Source organism: Oncorhynchus masou, chromosome 18, assembly GCF_036934945.1.
Source record: "Oncorhynchus masou masou isolate Uvic2021 chromosome 18, UVic_Omas_1.1, whole genome shotgun sequence".
NCBI classification, from domain to species: domain Eukaryota; kingdom Metazoa; phylum Chordata; class Actinopteri; order Salmoniformes; family Salmonidae; genus Oncorhynchus; species Oncorhynchus masou.
Window position 1 is genome coordinate 18,303,465 of NC_088229.1, and position 19,747 is coordinate 18,323,211.

Below are 19,747 nucleotides of genomic sequence, written 5' to 3' on the forward strand. Positions count from 1 at the left end.
ATACCACAGCTAAGAGCTGTATCCAGGCACTCCACGTTGCGTCGTGCTCTACGCAAGGTGGAGTGCCTGGATACAGCCATTAACCGTGGTATATTGGCCATTTATACAACAGGTGAGTCTAATCCTGAATGCTGATTGGTTAAAACCACATTCCAGCCGGTGTCTATTCCACAAATTACCATCGGATAAATCTATGACGTTCAAATGCCTATTTACTCTGTTCCATCTGACTGCGCAATCCACTGTCTCATCAGTCCAGCCAGGCAATTTATAAACTTGATCGCCACTATAAAAAGCATCTAGACATTATCTCACATTTCTTTTAGACTATCATTTAGTTTTCAACAGAGGAGATTTCTATAAACATTGCTGCCTGTCTCTCCAACATTTGCAACAGTGTTTCAATATTCAAATTCGATCTCCAGTTGTCGCATAGTAATAAACGTGTCAGTAGTCGGGATGAGACAGACAGGCAGGCAGCTTTTCTCAGCGAGTCGAAATCATGAATCAACATAATTTTTATGGATATATACAAAGAAATGTCAATAGAAAACAGGTAAAACGAAATGAAGTGCAGCTAGTTTGCAGTCTTTCCAGCTTCAGTTTGAAGTGATTGTGTTAGCTGTGTTGTTGGCTAGCTCCTCTGAACAGTGTCCTGACAAGAGAGCACATTTTCTATGCCAGGAGAAATTGCTCCTCATTAGCTCATTGTTATGGATGTATCCAAATAAATGTCACTAGAAAACAGCTTAAACAAATGCAAATGCAGCTACTGTTTTTATTCTGGCTGCACTGTTTGACATGACCGTAAGTTAGCAATAGTTGGCTAGCCAGCAAGCAAGGGATAAGAATGTTGCCAGCCATTATGGCAACAGAAAACATTTAGAACGAACGTCCATAGATACAGAACAAAAAGACTGAATGACTGGGTCGTGTCTCTGGCAACAGAACCAATACAACGAATGACCAGGCGGCGTGTGTCGGGACTAAATCTTGTGGAAGAATGAAATAGTATGAATAAATTGATAAAATTTATTTTTTTATGAAAATATGTAAATCATTATTGGAACATTTTGTATAAAAGTGATAATGCCCTCCAAGCTGGTGTTTGGAGGATATATTGTAATGGTCTGGTAACAACACCTGTGCCAATATATCCTCCAAACACTGGCTTCTCGGGCATTATCACTTAAATATCATAAACCCCTGAGATGCCATAGTGCTATTATAAACTGGTTACCAACCTAATTAGGGCAGTAAAAATACAGTGGGGCAAAAAAGTATTTAGTCAGCCACCAATTGTGCAAGTTCTCCCACTTAAAAAGATGAGAGAGGCCTGTAATTTTCATCATAGGTACACTTCAACTATGACAGACAAAATGAGACAAAAAATCCAGAAAATCACATTGTAGGATTTTTAATGAATTTATTGGCAAATTATGGTGGAAAATAAGTATTTGGTCAATAACAAAAGTTTATCTCAATACTTTGTTATATACCCTTTGTTGGCAATGACAGAGGTCAAACGTTTTCTGTAAGTATTCGAAAGGTTATCAAAGAATGTTGCTGTTATTTTGGCCCATTCCTCCATGCAGATCTCCTCTAGAGCAGGGATGTTTTGGGGCTGTTGCTGGGCAACACGGACTTTCAACTCCCTCCAAAGATTTTCTATGGGTTGAGATCTGGAGACTGGCTAGGCCACTCCAGGACCTTGAAATGCTTCTTACGAAGCCACTCCTTCGTTGCCCGGGCGGTGTGTTTGGGATCATTGTCATGCTGAAAGACCCAGTCACGTTTCATCTTCAATGCCTTTGCTGATGGAAGGAGGTTTTCACTCAAAATCTCACGATACATGGCCCCATTCATTCTTTCCTTTACACAGATCTGTCGTCCTGGTCCCTTTGCAGAAAAACAGCCCCAAAGCATGATGTTTCCACCCCCATGCTTCACAGTTGGTATGGTGTTCTTTGGATGCAACTCAGCATTCTTTGTCCTCCAAACACGACAAGTTGAGTTTTTACCAAAAAGTTCTATTTTGGTTTCATCTGACCATATGACATTCTCCCAATCTTCTTCTGGATCATCCAAATGCTCTCTAGCAAACTTCAGACGGGCCTGGACATGTACTGACTTAAGCAGTGGGACACGTCTGGCACTGCAGGATTTGAGTCCCTGGCGGCGTAGTTTGTTACTGATGGTAGGCTTTGTTACTTTGGTCCCAGCTCTCTGCAGGTCATTCACTAGGTCCCCCTGTGTGGTTCCGGGATTTTTGCTCACCGTTCTTGTGATCATTTTGACCCCACGGGGTGAGATCTTGCGTGAAGCCCCAGATCGAGGGAGATTATCAGTGGTCTTGTATGTCTTCCATTTCCTAATTATTGCTCCCAGTTGATTTCTTCAAACCAAGCTGCTTACCTATTGCAGATTCAGTCTTCCCAGCCTGGTGCAGGTCTACAATTTTATATATAATATTATTATTAATATTATTATTATTATTATTATATATATTACAATTTTGTTTCTGGTGTCCTTTGACAGCTCTTTGGTCTTGGCCATAGCGGAGTTTGGAGTGTGACTGTTTGAGGTGTGGACAGGTGTCTTTTATACTGATAACAAGTTCTAACAGGTGTCATTAATAGAGGTAAGTGGAGGACAGAGGAGCCTCTTAAAGAAGAAGTTACAGGTCTGTGAGAGCCAGAAATCTTGCTTATTTGTAGGTGACCAAATACTTATTTTCCAGCATAATTTGAAAATAAATTAATAAAAAAATCCTACAATGTGATTTTCTGGATTTTTTTTCTCATTTTGTCTGTCATAGTTGAAGTGTACCTATGATGAAAATTACAGGTCTCTGTCATCTTTTTAAGTGGGAGAACTTGCACAATTGGTGGCTGAAATACTTTTTTGTCCCACTGTACATGTTTTGTCATACCCGTGGTATATGGTCTGATATATCACGGCTTGCAGCCAATCAACATTCAAGGCTTTAGCCACCCAGTTTATAAATATAGTAGAACTCTGAGAGTATGTGCATCAGTTGGTCCCTGACCCTGTAATTGCACTCAAAAGGGTTCTGCAGCTGTCCGCATAGAGAACCCTTTTTGTTTCCAGGTAGAACTCTTTTGTGTTCCATGTAGAACCCTTTGTGGAAAGGTTTCTACATGGAACCAAAAATGTTTCCACCTTGAACGAAAAGGGGTTCTTCAAAGTGTTCTCCTAGTGTTCCGCCGAATAACCCTATTTGGTTCTAGTTAGCACATTTTTTCTGAGTATGATACCAAATTACATTATTGCAATGTACATCTTTTGTAGGAACACTATAAAGGAACTATGGGAAGGCTGGATATTTCTCTATCTTCAATATGTCATTCCCCTCACCTTGGTTTACCCCTCCAGCTCTCCCAGCTCCTATCTCAGATTAAAACCACCAGGAGGTTGTAATAAAGATAATGCACCAGACTGCCAGAGAATAATGTCCGATGTCACTGATTTAGCCAACAGCCCATTATGAGAACCCATCCCCATGCAGACAGACAGAAGACAAATAACCCCAGTTCAAGCCACCATGATTATTACGTACTGAATAAGATATAAATGTAATATCTTAAGATTGTTATCTAAAATTGGTCAAAATTAGCACCATATTTCAAGCCATTTGTGTTTTAGTCATTCTATTGAAGGGTTGTAGCAGGACACTGTCTCAATCCAGAAGTCAGGTCTGGGTTCATTTTCTCATTTCAATCCCTTGGAGGTCTTACTAAGCAATATTTAGGACAAACCACACAGCCATTTTATAAAGTTCTGTGTACCAATGCCTTTGACGCACTAGACAACAACCCCTCTCTATCCCAAATCTACATTTGCCCCTTGAGCGTTCTCTGGGACAGCAAAGAGGCAATCAGCCCTGCATCCGCTGGTTTCCAACTCACTATTACCTTGGGAACGATGAAATGAGGAATCAGAGAGAGCATTCACTTAGAATAAGGGACACACACAGGCGAGCACGTACACACACACACACACACAGTGAGAGAGAGAGAGAGAGAGAGGACAGAGAGAGAGGGGGGGGAGCACAAAAAGAGAGAGAGGGAGCACAAAGAGAGAGAGAGAGAGAGAGCACAAAGAGAGAGGGAGCACAAAGAGAGAGAGAGAGAGAGAGAAGAGAGAGAGGAGAGAGAGAGAGAGAGAGAGAAAGCAGAGAGAGAGAGAGAGAGAGAGAGCACAAAGAGAGAGGGAGCACAAAGAGAGAGAGAGAGAGAGAGAGAGAGAGAGAGAGAGAGAGGAGAAAGCAGAGAGAGAGAAGAGAAAGCAGAGAGAGAGAGAGGAGAAAGCGGAGCGAGAGAGAGAGCACAAAGAGAGAGGGAGCACAAAGAGAGAGAGAGAGAGAGAGAGAGAGAGAAGAGAAAGCAGAGAGAGAGAGGAGAAAACAGAGAGAGAGGAGAAAGCAGAGCGAGAGAGGAGAAAGCAGAGAGAGAGAAGAGAAACAAAGAAACAAAGAAAATGTAAAAGCGTTCCAGGCCAAGATCAGACATCTCCTTCATGAGGAACTACGGGGAATGACAGTTGGATTAAGGGGGCATTGCAGTCAGTGGGTGGATTTGGCTGGCATGTGAGAGGGTTGTCAAATAAGGGTGGACTATATCCATGGCCTCAGTACCTACGGTGTATAAACAAGGGCCAGGCAAGAGATAGGACAACTGAAAACCATTCATGATTTTTTTAATGCAATACAACATCTTACTCTAAGTAATACTACAAATTGAGAATCTGTATTCATTATAGCATTTCTATATGCTAACATTTTGTTATGTTAAACATTAAAGAAATCATATACTTCATATTGTGCTGATGACCTGACCTGCATTCCACTTGGTTTGCTTCAGTCATCGACAATCCATGTGCGTGATGAAACCCACTGGGACTCTGACAGAGAGAGAGAGAGAGAGAGCCCACATTCATTTTGGGATCAGCAGGAAATCATTATCATACCTGTCAATCTGCTGGGATGAAACATTGCGGGTACCGTTAAGAGGCCTTATAGAGGCGTGCTTTAATAAAGGATAGGATGGGTTTAGATGAAGACGTTACACCGCATAAAGGTTTATCTAAAGCCAGTCGCCATCTTAGTTCTCAACTGGCAAAGTAAGGAACATCAAGTTTGAAAAGTTCACTTTGCACATATTAGGCTACATTGCCAAAGACCCCCATGTAGACTTATCTCTCATTCTCAATTTCCCTTCTCACTGTTATTCTCACCCTAACTTTAGCTTCATTTACACATCCGGGTTCACCCCTAACACTAACCCTAGCTTCAACCATAACCCAAACCCTAGCTTCAACCCTAACCCTAACTTCAACCCTAACCCTAAACCTAACTTTAACCCTAACCCTAGCTTCAACCCTAACCCTAACCCTAGCTTCAACCCTAACCCTTCAACCCTAACCCTAACCCTAACCCTTCAACCCTAACCTTAACCCTAGCTTCAACCCTAAACCTAACTTCATCTCTAACCCTAACCCTAGCTTCAGTCCTAAACCTAGCGTCAACCCTAATCCTAGCTTCAACCCTAACCCTAGCGTCAACCCTAACCCTAGCTTCAACCCTAACCCTAGCGTCAACCCTAACCCTAGTTTCAACGCTAACCCTAGCGTCAACCCTAACCCTAGCTTCAGCCCTAACCCTAATGTCAACCCTAATCCTAGCTTCAACCCTAACCCTAGCGTCAACCCTAACCCTAGTTTCAACCCTAACCCTAGCGACAACCCTAACCCTAGTTTCAACCCTAACCCTAGCGTCAACTCTAACCCTAGTTTCAACCCTAACCCTAGCGTCAACCCTAACCCTAGTTTCTACCCTAACCCTAGCGTCAACCCTAACCCTAGCGTCAACACTAACCATAGCTTCAACCCTAACCCTAGCGTCAACCTAACCCTATTTTCAACACTAACCCTAGCGTTAACACTAACCCTAGCGTCAACACTAACCCTAACCCTAGCGTCAACACTAACCCTAACCCTAGCGTCAACACTAACCCTAGCTTCAACCCTAACCCTAGCGTCAACACTAACCCTAGCTTCAACCCTAACCCTAGCGTCAACACTAACCCTAACCCTAGCTCAACCCTAACCCTAACCCTGGCTTCAACCATAACCCTAGCGTCAACCCTAACCCTAGCGTCAACCCTAACCCTAGCGTCAACCCTAACCCTAACCCTTCAACCCTAACCCTAGCTTCAACCCTAAACCTAACTTCAACTCTAACCCTAACCCTAGCTTCAGTCCTAACCCTAGGGTCAACCCTAATCCTAGCTTCAACCCTAACCCTAGCGTCAACCCTAACCCTAGCTTCAACCCTAACCCTAGCGTCAATCCTAATCCTAGCTTCAACCCTAACCCTAGCGTCAAACCTAACCCTAGCTTCAACCCTAACCCTAGCGTCAACCCTAACCCTAGTTTCAACGCTAACCCTAGCGTCAACCCTAAACCTAGCTTCAGCCCTAACCCTAATGTCAACCCTAATCCTAGCTTCAACCCTAACCCTAGGGTCAACCCTAACCCTAGTTTCAACCCTAACCCTAGCGGCAACCCTAACCCTAGTTTCAACCCTAACCCTAGCGTCAACTCTAACACTAGTTTCAACCCTAACCCTAGCGTCAACCCTAACCCTAGTTTCAACCCTAACCCTAGCGTCAACCCTAACCCTAGCGTCAACACTAACCATAGCTTCAACCCTAACCCTAGCGTCAACACTAACCCTAGTTTCAACACTAACCCTAGCGTTAACACTAACCCTAGCGTCAACACTAACCCTAACCCTAGCGTCAACACTAACCCTAACCCTAGCGTCAACACTAACCCTAGCTTCAACCCTAACCCTAGCGTCAACACTAACCCTAGCTTCAACCCTAACCCTAGCGTCAACCCTAACCCTAGCGTCAACACTAACCCTAACCCTAGCTCAACCCTAACCCTAACCCTAGCGTCAACACTAACCCTAGCTTCAACCCTAACCCTAGCGTCAACACTAACCCTAGCTTCAACCCTAATCCTAGCGTCAACCCTAACCCTAGCTTCAACCCTAACCCTAGCATCAACCCTAACCCTAGCTTCAACCCTAACCCTAGCATCAACCCTAACCCTAGCTTCAACCCTAACCCTAGCGTCAACACTAACCCTAGCTTCAACACTAACCCTAGCTTCAACACTAACCCTAACCCTAGCTTCAACCCTAACCCTAGCTTCAACACTAACCCTAGCTTCAACACTAACCCTAACCCTAGCTTCAACACTAACCCTAACCCTAGCTTCAACCCTAACCCTAGCTTCAACACTAACCCTAACCCTAGCTTCAACACTAACCCTAACCCTAGCTTCAACCCTAACCCTAGCTTCAACACTAACCCTAACCCTAGCTTCAACCCTAACCCTAGCTTCAACACTAACCCTAGCTTCAACCCTAACCCTAGCTTCAACACTAACCCTAGCTTCAACCCTAACCCTAGCTTCAACCCTAACCCTAGCTTCAACACTAACCCTAGCTTCAACCCTAACCCTAGCTTCAACACTAACCCTAGCTTCAACCCTAACCCTAGCTTCAACACTAACCCTAGCTTCAACACTAACCCTAGCTTCAACCCTAACCCTAGCTTCAACACTAACCCTAGCTTAAACACTAACCCTAACCCTAACCCTAGCTTCAACCCTAACCCTAGCGTCAACACTAACCCTAGCTTCAACACTAACCCTAGCGTCAACACTAACCCTAGCTTCAACCCTAACCCTAGCGTCAACACTAACCCTAACCCTAGCTTCAACCCTAACCCTAGCTTCAACCCTAACCCTAACCCTAGCTTCAACCCTAACCCTTGCTTCAACCCTAACCCTAACCCTAGCTTTAACACTAACCTTAAACCTAGCTTCAACCCTAACCCTTGCTTCAACCCTAACCTTAACCCTAGATTCAACACTAACCCTAACCCTAGCTTCAACACTAACCCTAGCGCCAACACTATCCCTAACCCTAGCGTCAACACTAACCCTAGGGTCAACACTAACCCTAGCGTCAACCCTAACCCTAGCGTCAACACTAACCCTAACCCCAGCGTCAACCCTAACCCTAGCGTCAACCTTAACCCTAGCGTCAACCCTAACCCTAGCGTCAACACTAACCCTAACCCTAGCATCAACACTAACCCTAGCGTCAACACTAACCCTAACCCTAGCGTCAACACTAACCCTAACACTAGCGTCAACACTAACCCTAACCCTAGCGTCAACACTAACCCTAACCTAGCGTCAACACTAACCCTAACACTAGCGTCAACACTAACCCTAACCCTAGCGTCAACACTAACCCTAACTAATCAACCTAACCCTAGCGTCAACACTAACCCTAACCCTAGCATCAACACTAACCCTAGCGTCAACACTAACCCTAAGCCTAGCGTCAACACTAACCCTAACCCTAGCGTCAACACTAACCTTAACCCTAGCGTCAACACTAACCCCTCAACCCTAACCCTCAACCCACTAACCCTAACCCTAGCGTCAACACTAACCCTAACCCTAGCGTCAACACTAACCCTAACCCTAGCGTCAACCCTAACCCTAGCGTCAACACTAACCCTAACCCTAGCATCAACACTAAACCTAGCGTCAACACTAACCCTAACCCTAGTGTCAACACTAACCCTAACCCTAGCTTCAACACTAACCCTAACCCTAGCATCAACACTAACCCTAGCGTCAACACTATCCCTAACCCTAGTGTCAACACTAAAGGGTCCCTAACCCTAGCGTCAACACTAACCCTAACCCTAGCATCAACACTAACCCTAGCGTCAACACTAACCCTAACCCTATCAACACTAACCCTAGCGTCAACACTAACCCTAGGGTCAACCCTAACCCTAGCGTCAACACTAACCCTAACCCTAGAATCAACACTAACCCTAGCGTCAACACTAACCCTAACCCTAGCGTCAACACTAACCCTAGCGTCAACACTAACCCTAAGCCTAGCGTCAACACTAACCCTAACCCTAGCGTCAACACCAACCTTAACCCTAGCGTCAACACTAACCCTAGCGTCAACACTAACCCTAACCCTAGCGTCAACCCTAACCCTAGCGTCAACACTAACCCTAACCCTAGCGTCAACACTAACCCTAACCCTAGCGTCAACACTAACCCTAACCCTAGCGTCAACACTAACCCTAACCCTAGCATCAACACTAACCCTAGCGTCAACACTAACCCTAACCCTAGTGTCAACACTAACCCTAACCCTAGCTTCAACACTAACCCTAACCCTAGCTTCAACACTAACCCTAGCGTCAACACTATCCCTAACCCTAGCGTCAACACTAACCCTAGGGTCAACCCTAACCCTAGCGTCAACACTAACCCTAACCCTAGCATCAACACTAACCCTAGCGTCAACACTAACCCTAACCCTAGCGTCAACACTAACCCTAGCGTCAACACTAACCCTAACCCTAGCGTCAACCCTAACCCTAGCGTCAACACTAACCCTAACCCTAGCATCAACACTAACCCTAGCGTCAACACTAACCCTAACCCTAGCGTCAACACTAACCCTAGCGTCAACACTAACACTAACCCTAGCGTCAACACTAACCCTAGCGTCAACACTAACCCTAACCCTAGCGTCAACACTAACCCTAGCGTCAACACTAACCCTAACCCTAGCGTCAACACTAACCCTAGCGTCAACACTAACCCTAAACCTAGCGTCAACACTAACCCTAACCCTTTGCGTCAACACTAACCCTAACCCTAGCGTCAACACTAACCCTAACCCTAGCGTCAACACTAACCCTAGCGTCAACACTAACCCTAGCGTCAACACTAACCCTAACCCTAGCGTCAACACTAACCCTAACCCTAGCGTCAACACTAACCCTAACCCTAGCATCAACACTAACCCTAGCGTCAACACTAACCCTAGCGTCAACACTAACCCTAACCCTAGCGTCAACACTAACCCTAACCCTAGCGTCAACACTAACCCTAACCCTAGCATCAACACTAACCCTAACACTAGCGTCAACACTAACCCTAACCCTAGCGTCAACACTAACCCTAACCCTAGCGTCAACACTAACCCTAACCCTAGCGTCAACACTAACCCTAACCCTAGCGTCAACACTAACCCTAACCCTAGCATCAACACTAACCCTAGCGTCAACACTAACCCTAACCCTAGCGTCAACACTAACCCTAACCCTAGCGTCAACACTAACCCTAACCCTAGCGTCAACACTAACCCTAACCCTAGCGTCAATACTAACCCTAACCCTAGCTCAACCCCCAACCTTCCTTACTTTGTTCCTTCCTTCCTTCCATTAGTGCAGCTTTTTGACTGTCCTTGAGAATGAGGGGCTGATGATCGTCTAAATATCCATTTTACCAGCCATCTCCCACAGGGTGACATGTCAGTTCTGGAGAGCTTGACAGGGACAAGAGGGGAATACTGATGTGATCATCAAACGTCTTATGCGACACTGCGCTATGATTACGTATGTATGTTGTTATGAAAGCACTTGCTAATCTCCTCTGACAGCATTAGAGGCACTGTAATCACTTCTGAATGAAACTGTGATTCAGATATGTAAATGCATCTGCCAATTTCAAAGTTTCCATGATGGCCTTGTGTAATCAAGCATTCTTAATGGTTGACGTATCATCTGGAGTCTTATGGTTGTCAAGGTGTTGACCTGCTAAATGAGAAGAAAGTTGATCTTTGCAGAACTTCATCAGTATAGATAACCTATACCCTGCTAATACTGTATTAGGGAAACATTGTTTTAAAATATATATACATACAGTGCATTCGGAAAATATATGTGTATACTTGCCGAATGCACTGTATATATTGGGCAATAACTAATAACACTGGGCTCAAAGACTGACTGACCGTCTGACTGGTCTCTTCATCAGAGCTGTGGGGGAGTTATTGAGACACATGAATGGAGCTGCAGAGCCCATCAGGTAAAAGTAGCCCACTAATTGAGGTCAAATTCTTTCATTTGTATCTTTGTTAAAGCTGCACTATGTAACTTTTTGGGCGACCCAACCTTAGTTATAGAACTATCAGTCTCATTGAAAGCAAGTCTAAGAAACGGTTGATCTGTTCTACAGTGTGTGCACTATATTTCTGTGCTTCCGTTCTGAAGTTTAGTTTTCCAATTTATAGTGCACCTTTAATGATTCATGAGGAAAGGGGGTTCATGGGGTGATTACCAAGCATGAATATTCCCTTCTCATCTATTCAGTAAAGCCTTCCTCACCTTTCAACCATGACAGTTTTGAAAAAATGAGCGTTTTGGTCATTTTGTCATGATGAATGGAGACAAAGCTTGTCAGCTTCATCAGTTTTAGACAGATATGACAAAAGAGCAGGATGGATCCATTTTCCCTTTGGGTGTTTTTCTGTTGAGTTTCTATTGGATAAGCATGAGTGTTTAATATTCTCTTTGAAAAAGAAGAGAGTGAGTGAGTGTGAGTAAGAGAGTGAGAGAGGGAAAGAGAATCAGAGAGTGTGTGAGATAAAGCAAGAGAGTGTGTGTGCTTGAGAGAAATTGCACTTATGTAACAGTTTCTTACCCCCAATCCCATGTATAAAGTGGGGATACCTGAGTCAATTGTACAACTGAAATGTGTCCTCTGAATCAGAGAGGTGTGGGGGGCTGCCTTAATCAACATCCACATTGCCTGGGGAACAGTGGGTTAACTGCCTTGCTCAGGGGCAGAATGACAGCTTTTTACCTTGTCAGCTTGGGGATTTGATCCAACAACCTTTTGGTTACTTGTCCAATTCTCTAGCCACTAGGCTACACCTCCAGTCAGTCACTGACTCTGTCTCCTCTCAGAGCTTACCAGAGCTGCTTTCCTTTCTGTACAGCAGTCCCAGCCAGTCCTTCGGTCAACCACTGTTAAGCTCAATACAAATTGAGCTTCTATCTATCAGGTCTCTTCCAGACACTAAACAGCCAGACCAAGGGATGTCAGACTGATTAATCACGGCTAATGAAATCAAAGAAAACCCTGACTTGGTCACTTATATAATGTGCATGAATGGTGAAAGTGTGTGTTCATGTACTCTTGTATTATAGGTGTGTGTGTGTGTGTGTGTGTGTGTGTGTGTGTGTGTGTGTGTGTGTGTGTGTGTGTGTGTGTGTTCATATGTATTGAAAGCTTTTGATACAAAAGTATGCTTGGAATTGTGATTAAAACAAAAACCCTCATTATTTGATCTACATTTCTTGCTACCCAGCAATCTGTTCTACACCTTCAACCGAATTTCAGTTGGTGCAGTCAATCAACGTCTCAAAACCTTTATGTTAGTCACATTGTTTTTGTTACATAATGCAACACAGATCTTTGTGCAGTTTCTTTCCTCCCATCTTACTCACAAAACCGTGTTCCATGGTTGATGTTAGCTTTCCCACTGGGTACAGTGCTCTCATGAAGGTCGACTGACTGAAAGCTCAGCCACAATAAGAAATGTGCATCTGACTGAATGTGTGCAGAGACTTTTTCCTGTTTTTCCTTTTGCCTCCAGCACCTTCACTAATCAGTTCTGGATGTATGGTAGATTCTGCCTATTATCCACTGGGTACAGTTAAAATGCCATTCCAAAATATGAGCTAGACCAAGTTACAGTGTTAGCACTTTCGACAAGGCAGGCATGTGCGTGTCTGGTGCAGATATCGTTGAAGAGCATCTACAGTAAAATGTTGTGAGCCAGCTTCTCTCTCTCTCCTGTGCCCTCACAGCACTACAGGAACTAGAGGCAGGCAGCTGCCAACATATAAATATAATTACTAGAACTGGAATCCCCATTCAAGTCAATGTTCCATAATTCTATCTCTATGACTCCCAATCCCTCCTTTTTGCAGGGAAGTGTGACCAAGAGCACCTAGAGGAAAAACAAGACTCCCAACCAAATGAACCAGTTTTGTTAGGCGGCAGGTAGCCTAGTGGTTAGAGCATTGGGCCAGTAACTGAAAAGTTGCTGGGTTGAATCCCTGTGCTGACAAGGTAAAAATCTGTCTTTCTGTCCCTGAACAAGGCAGTTAATCCACTGTTCCCCAGTAGGCCATCATTGTAAATAAGAATTTGTTCCTAACTGTTCAATAAATATCATAATGTAGCAGAGAGATGCCATTCAATATGTTTAAGTCAAATCATAGTGGTTCATTTGAAGAGTTATCTTAGTACCACAACCAAATCTAGCGTGTGCTTTGGCCAACTATTATTTTTGGTTAACATTTAAATGTTAACATCTGTCACAAGAGACTATCAAGAGAGTGACACTGCTGGAGAATCTGCTGTAATTTGAGAATGAGATCCGAGAAAAATTATTGGTCAGGGTTATTTAAATCACTGACCACCCGTGACCTCAATCTGCAGCTACCAATAGAGCTCATTGAGTCTTATTGCTGAAAAGTACAATTTTAACATCTGTTTATGCTGAATACGGTGCTGAATAAAATATAGCTCTCTCTGCCTCGAGGAGCTATTCGTGCTGATAGAACTGAATTCAACCGCAGCCTCCTACTTTACTGTAGTGAAGACTGGAACGCGAACAAGAATGATTTCATCAACTCACTGCATTATAGAAGTTTGATCACGTTAACTTGTCAAAATTGAATGCGACATGGTTCCGGGGGCAGTAACAATACAACATCCCAAACTCCATCCTAATAAGGTGTTCATCAGAAAGTTTAAATCCCACTACCTAAACTGTATAATGCTACTGCCCATCTATGCGGAATAGACTGGGACATTATGGTTGTTTCCCATCATACTGCTGTGTTTTCTGTCACTTTATTGCTTTCTGGGAGCGTCTCAATGACGCATAGAGAAAACAATCCCCTCAAATCACAGGGGGGAGGGAATGGGTTGGCTGAGTGTGGTGAGGTGCCACTAACAAGACATTAAACAGGAGAAAATAATTGCTCAGCACAACAACACAACTACACCACGACACCACCGCATGTTTTGATTAACAGCCCAGACCCATGTTTTTATTAACAGCCCAGACCCATGTTTTGATTAACAGCCCAGACCCATGTTTTTATTAACAGCCCAGACCCATGTTTTTATTAACAGCCCAGACCCATGTTTTGATTAACAGCCCAGACTCATGTTTTGATTAACAGCCCAGACCCATGTTTTTATTAACAGCCCAGACCCATGTTTTGATTAACAGCCCAGACCCATGTTTTGATTAACAGCCCAGACTCATGTTTTGATTAACAGCCCAGACCCATGTTTTGATTAACAGCCCAGAACCATGTTTTTATTAACAGCCCAGACCCATGTTTTTATTAACAGCCCAGACCCATGTTTTGATTAACAGCCCAGACCCATGTTTTGATTAACAGCCCAGACCCATGTTTTTATTAACAGCCCAGACCCATGTTTTTATTAACAGCCCAGACCCATGTTTTTATTAGCCCAGACCCATGTTTTTATTAGCCCACAGCCCAGACCCATGTTTTGATTAACAGCCCAGACCCATGTTTTGATTAACAGCCCAGACCCATGTTTTGATTAACAGCCCAGACCCAGCCCAGACCCATGTTTTTTTAACAGCCCAGACCCATTAACAGCCCAGACCCATGTTTTTTTTATTAACAGCCCAGACCCATGTTTTTGATTAACAGCCCAGACCCATGTTTTGATTAACAGCCCAGACCCATGTTTTGATTAACAGCCCAGACCCATGTTTTGATTAACAGCCCAGACCCATGTTTTGATTAACAGCCCAGACCCATGTTTTGATTAACAGCCCAGACCCATGTTTTGATTAACAGCCCAGACCCACTTTTTTTCTGGAGGAAAGTCCTGTGAGTATCTAATAACAACCAAGACGATTTTAGAGGTATATTATATCACACCTGACAGACTAGCTTATTACTGTGGACATTGTTGTGTTTTGAGCAGTCAGCTATTAGCTGTGTGTATTTATTTACCATGCCAACAGACTACAGAGAAAAATGAGCCTAACTTCCCCATGTTAACTTCTAATTCTGAGATATTGAGCACTATGAATTGTACCTGTAAATATACACATTTGTGTCTGTAAATATACACATTTGTGTCTGTAAATATACATCTTTGTGTCTGTAAATATACACATTTGTGTCTGTAAATATACATCTTTGTGTCTGTAAATATACACATTTGTGTCTGTAAATATACACATTTGCGTCTGTAAATATACACATTTGTGTCTGTAAATATACACATTTGTGTCTGTAAATATACATCATTTGTGTCTGTAAATATACACATTTGTGTCTGTAAATATACATCTTTGTGTCTGTAAATATACACATTTGTAAATATACATCTTTGTGTCTGTAAATATACACATTTGCGTCTGTAAATATACACATTTGCGTCTGTAAATATACACATTTGCGTCTGTAAATATACACATTTGCGTCTGTAAATATACACATTTGTGTCTGTAAATATACACATTTGTGTCTGTAAATATACCCATTTGTGTCTGTAAATATACATCTTTGTGTCTGTAAATATACACCTTTGTGACCACCATGGGTTCTCTTCTCTGCTTTCCCACCATACAGTGTACTATAGTTTCATGGGGCTCCCATCACTGCTCCAGCTTAGTAAACCTGTCAGCCGACTGGTCTCTAATCTAAGTTAGAGGTCAGCCTCTCTCTCCCCTGAGGGTTGAACTGCAAATGGCTTCCATCTCCGTCCCTCTGCTCATTGGATAGGCCATAAAGTATGTAAATAGTGGACTGGAGCAGCTGTAAATATCCAGTCATGAACCTGCCTCAGCTTTCCATTAGGTGAGACACAAATCTCTATTGAAGGGACAAAGGTAGGAAAAAGAGCACTATTAGTCCCCTATAATAAGTTAGTGGATGTGGGTTCATCTATAGGCTACTACATCAAAAATGGCAGCCTAATTCCCTATATAGTGCACTTAATTTGTCCAGTTGAAAGTGATTGCAGTATATAGATAACAGGTATCTTTTTAGACAGACACCCTGGCAAAGGACTCTATTTACAAGAGATGTAAAAGTGAGAGGGTAAAAGTGAATCAATTCATATTGGAGATGTCAAGGAGGCTTGTCTTTGTAATGCCCTTATAATTATATCATTATAACATAAAGTGTGATCTTGACAAATGATGATCTCTCATCTTCTATAATCATCACCGTGCACCGTTTCTGTTCAGACATTAATGTGGTCGGACATTTTAATTGGTTGTTGCAGGGAACCTCAGGATGTCCCTGTAGATGCGTGAGATACCCGCTGTAGTGTAGCCTACATATATGATATACATGACACTTTATATTATATTACATTGTATGTCCCTTGGTATTTGATTCCTAGTATTCATCTGATTGGCTACACTTTGGCATTTGATGGTTCTTATTATGTGGGTAACATATAATGTCAGTACCATTCAAAACAAATTGAAACCAAAAGATTTACAACACACAGTCTCTTATTGCAATGTCCTTGGTGTAATGAGAGCCTTTTAAATGTGAGGCTGTGGAGGTTCATCACCACAGGCCCCTCACCTCTGACTCCATCCTTCTCTGCTTTTACAGTGGTAGAGACCTTCTCAATGAGACCAATCCCTCTCTGGTATAACAGTGATGCAGACCGTGGCAACAGGGATTAAACAATATGTCCCTGACTGATATTCCTTGCGCTCTACTGGTATAGACAGACCTGTCTGTCAAGTCCAGTACCTGCCGCAGGATAGTCAGACAGAAAACAGGCTCACTTCAATTCAGTTCAGCTCCCACTTCAGCCTGAGCCAACCTGCTGTAAATCCATCCAGCCCTCATATCACAGCCTCACAGCAGTTAGGACTGGGGTAATCTCCTGGAGCTTTAAACAATGTGGCTGTCTTTCCCGACAAGCCCTTAGAGCAAAGCTTACTCTCACACGGCTCACAGGGAGGCAGAATGATCCCCTCCTAACCCAGCCTGGCTCTGTTCTGTCCATGCTCTGCTCTAGGACCCAGTGGAGTGCCTGAAAAGCATCTAGGCATTGGGTCTTGTGTCTACATCGGGTCTACAGGCATCTCACCTCAAGCCATCCTTGAACGAGTGTTCAGTGTCATGGTCTGGTCCTGCGAGAATATGTCTCGGTAAACATTTGACCTACAAAGACCTGAACTGACGGTCCTGAGAGAACAACGTTCCAGACTGATGGTACAAAATACATATTGCTTATATGTGCTGTGGCTAATTTATTATCCAATAAAAATCACATAGGGGGATACAATTAGATGTCCAAGACAACAGCATAAATCATAAGGCACTCTATCATAACTGTTCAGTACAATGTTGTAAAAGGCACAGCATAGTGTAGATTTCCACACATGACTCTCCTCCCTCCTTCCAACACTTGACACAGTTCATCATACATCTCATTCACACCCATAAATAGTATGATACAGTCGTTGGCCAGCCCACCATCTCACTGCATTATTCAAGAGACATGCGTGGTCGTGGCTTCAGATGGCATTCTGTGATTTCACTTGCCAACAATATAAAGGGGTTAGTCATGGTTGTGTTCTAGAATTAGGTAAGTCACAGTTCTGGTTATGTTCTAGAATGAGGTCATACAGTGGAATGAATGCAGACCTTACATGGATGTGGTTATTATTATATCTAGTCCATGTATTAGGCCACCAGAGTGTTACACTGCGTTCACCTGCAGAGAGTGAGACAACAGACAGAACAATTTCATCTCTCAGAGGATGTGGGCATGGCTGTAGCTACATAAGAGGACACTGAGGTCCAGACTTGGCCATTTTTTTAATAGTATAATAAACAAGGAGCAATTTTGAAAATTGGTTGTGCATCAGTAGTGACAGTCACTCAATTAGCCTGTCATATTTTTTATTGGTTAATTAGTCTAGTTAGTTTAGCCAGCTATCTAAACTTGTAGTAATTATGGCCAAATTACCGACTGGGCACACAGGGCACGTGCCCCAGGGCCTTGACCTCCAGGGGGCCCCCATTGATTTCGTTAGTCACTTTCACTCAAATATCATATTAACATGAGCCTGGGTACCAGTCTCTTTATCTAATCCACTCTCTGTACTCCATGTCATGTGCCAAAAGAGACTGGCCTTTCTGCCATCTTCAAACATTATTAATGAGCTCGAGGACAACAGAGGATTTGATCCAGATTCAATTACCCTCACAGCTACCCTCCAAACAGGGTGATTATGCAGCTATTGGAACACTTTTTTCTCCACAGAACACAGTTGGTATCCGGTTGCAACCGGCAACCATTTTTTTGTTCGTCCAGCCGAAACCAGTCTGTCAAAAGTTGCTAGCTCATGTATAAATTCCTGTGGATACACTCTCTATAGTCACCAGTCCACCCATTATGCCATCATTGACTTGAATGGAGACACCAGTGCTATTTAAGTGATAATGCCTGAGAAGACAGTTTTTGGAGAATATTGGCACAGGGGTTGTTAGGTCCGAGACGAAGTCAAGGGTCGGCAAACGGTGCCAATATATCCTCCAAACACTGACTTCGAGGTCATTATCACTTTTATACAGCGGGTTACCAACATATTCAAATAATGTGTCACGCCTTGGTCTTAGTATTTTGTGTTTTAGTTAATTAGTTGGTCAGGCCAGGGTGTGACATGGGTTTATGTTTGTTGTATTTCTTAGTGGGGTTTTTTAGTTATTGGGATTGTGGCTGATTAGGGGTGTGTGGTGCATAGGTTTGGCTGCCTGAGGCGGTTCTCAATCAGAGTCAGGTGATTCTCGTTGTCTCTGATTGGGAACCGTATTTAGGTAGCCTGGGTTTCACTTTGTATTTCGTGGGTGATTGTTCCTGTCTCTGTGTTGGTGTTCACCAGACAGGCTCGGTCACTTTGGATTTTCTTTTTTTTCTTGTATTGGAAGAGAAGAGTACGAGCGCCATTCTCCTTGCGGAGATGGTGCTAAATACATCATCACGGTCGGTCCCTGGGATTGGGCTGGCCAACACGATTCGTTTTGCTTGGAAGGAAAAGGAGTTGGAGCCTTTAGGACGGGAATCTTTTGGAAGGATAATATTGATGGGGATTCTAAAGCTGACTGTGAAGGACGTGTTTTGTTTCCAAGGCAACTCGTTGGAGGGAGCATACGACGTCGCGCTATATACAGAAGAAAAACATGATGATATCCTGAGAAGGGCAAGAGCAGTGGGAGGTGAGAGGCCGATGTGCCACTACGAAATATCAAGCCTGGCGAAAAATAACTTTAGGGTTGTAACTGTTAACATTTACAACCCTTACGTTAAGGATGAAGAGGTGAGGGCTTTTCTGGGGAGATACATGGATAACGTTTCCTCAGCTAGGCACCTCAAAGACTCCCTTGGGTTTTGGAATGGGAGGAGAGGTTTCCAGGCCCTTCTCAGGGAGGACCCAAAGGGACATGGTATACCTCCATCCTCCTGCTATGTTCTCCCTTGGGGCTGACAGGGGGACATTGTTTTATGCACGTCAGCCCCCATTTTGCAGGCGCTGTATGACCTACGGACACATTTTCGCCTCGTGCAGCATGAGAAAATGCAGATTTTGTGGATCTGAGGATCACGAGGCGAGGGATTGTGACAAGCCTAAGACATGCCATGGGTGTGGCTCGTCAGCACACCTGTGGAGGGGGTGCCCGGCCCGTCAGAGGTCATATGCGTCTGCGGCTGGGGG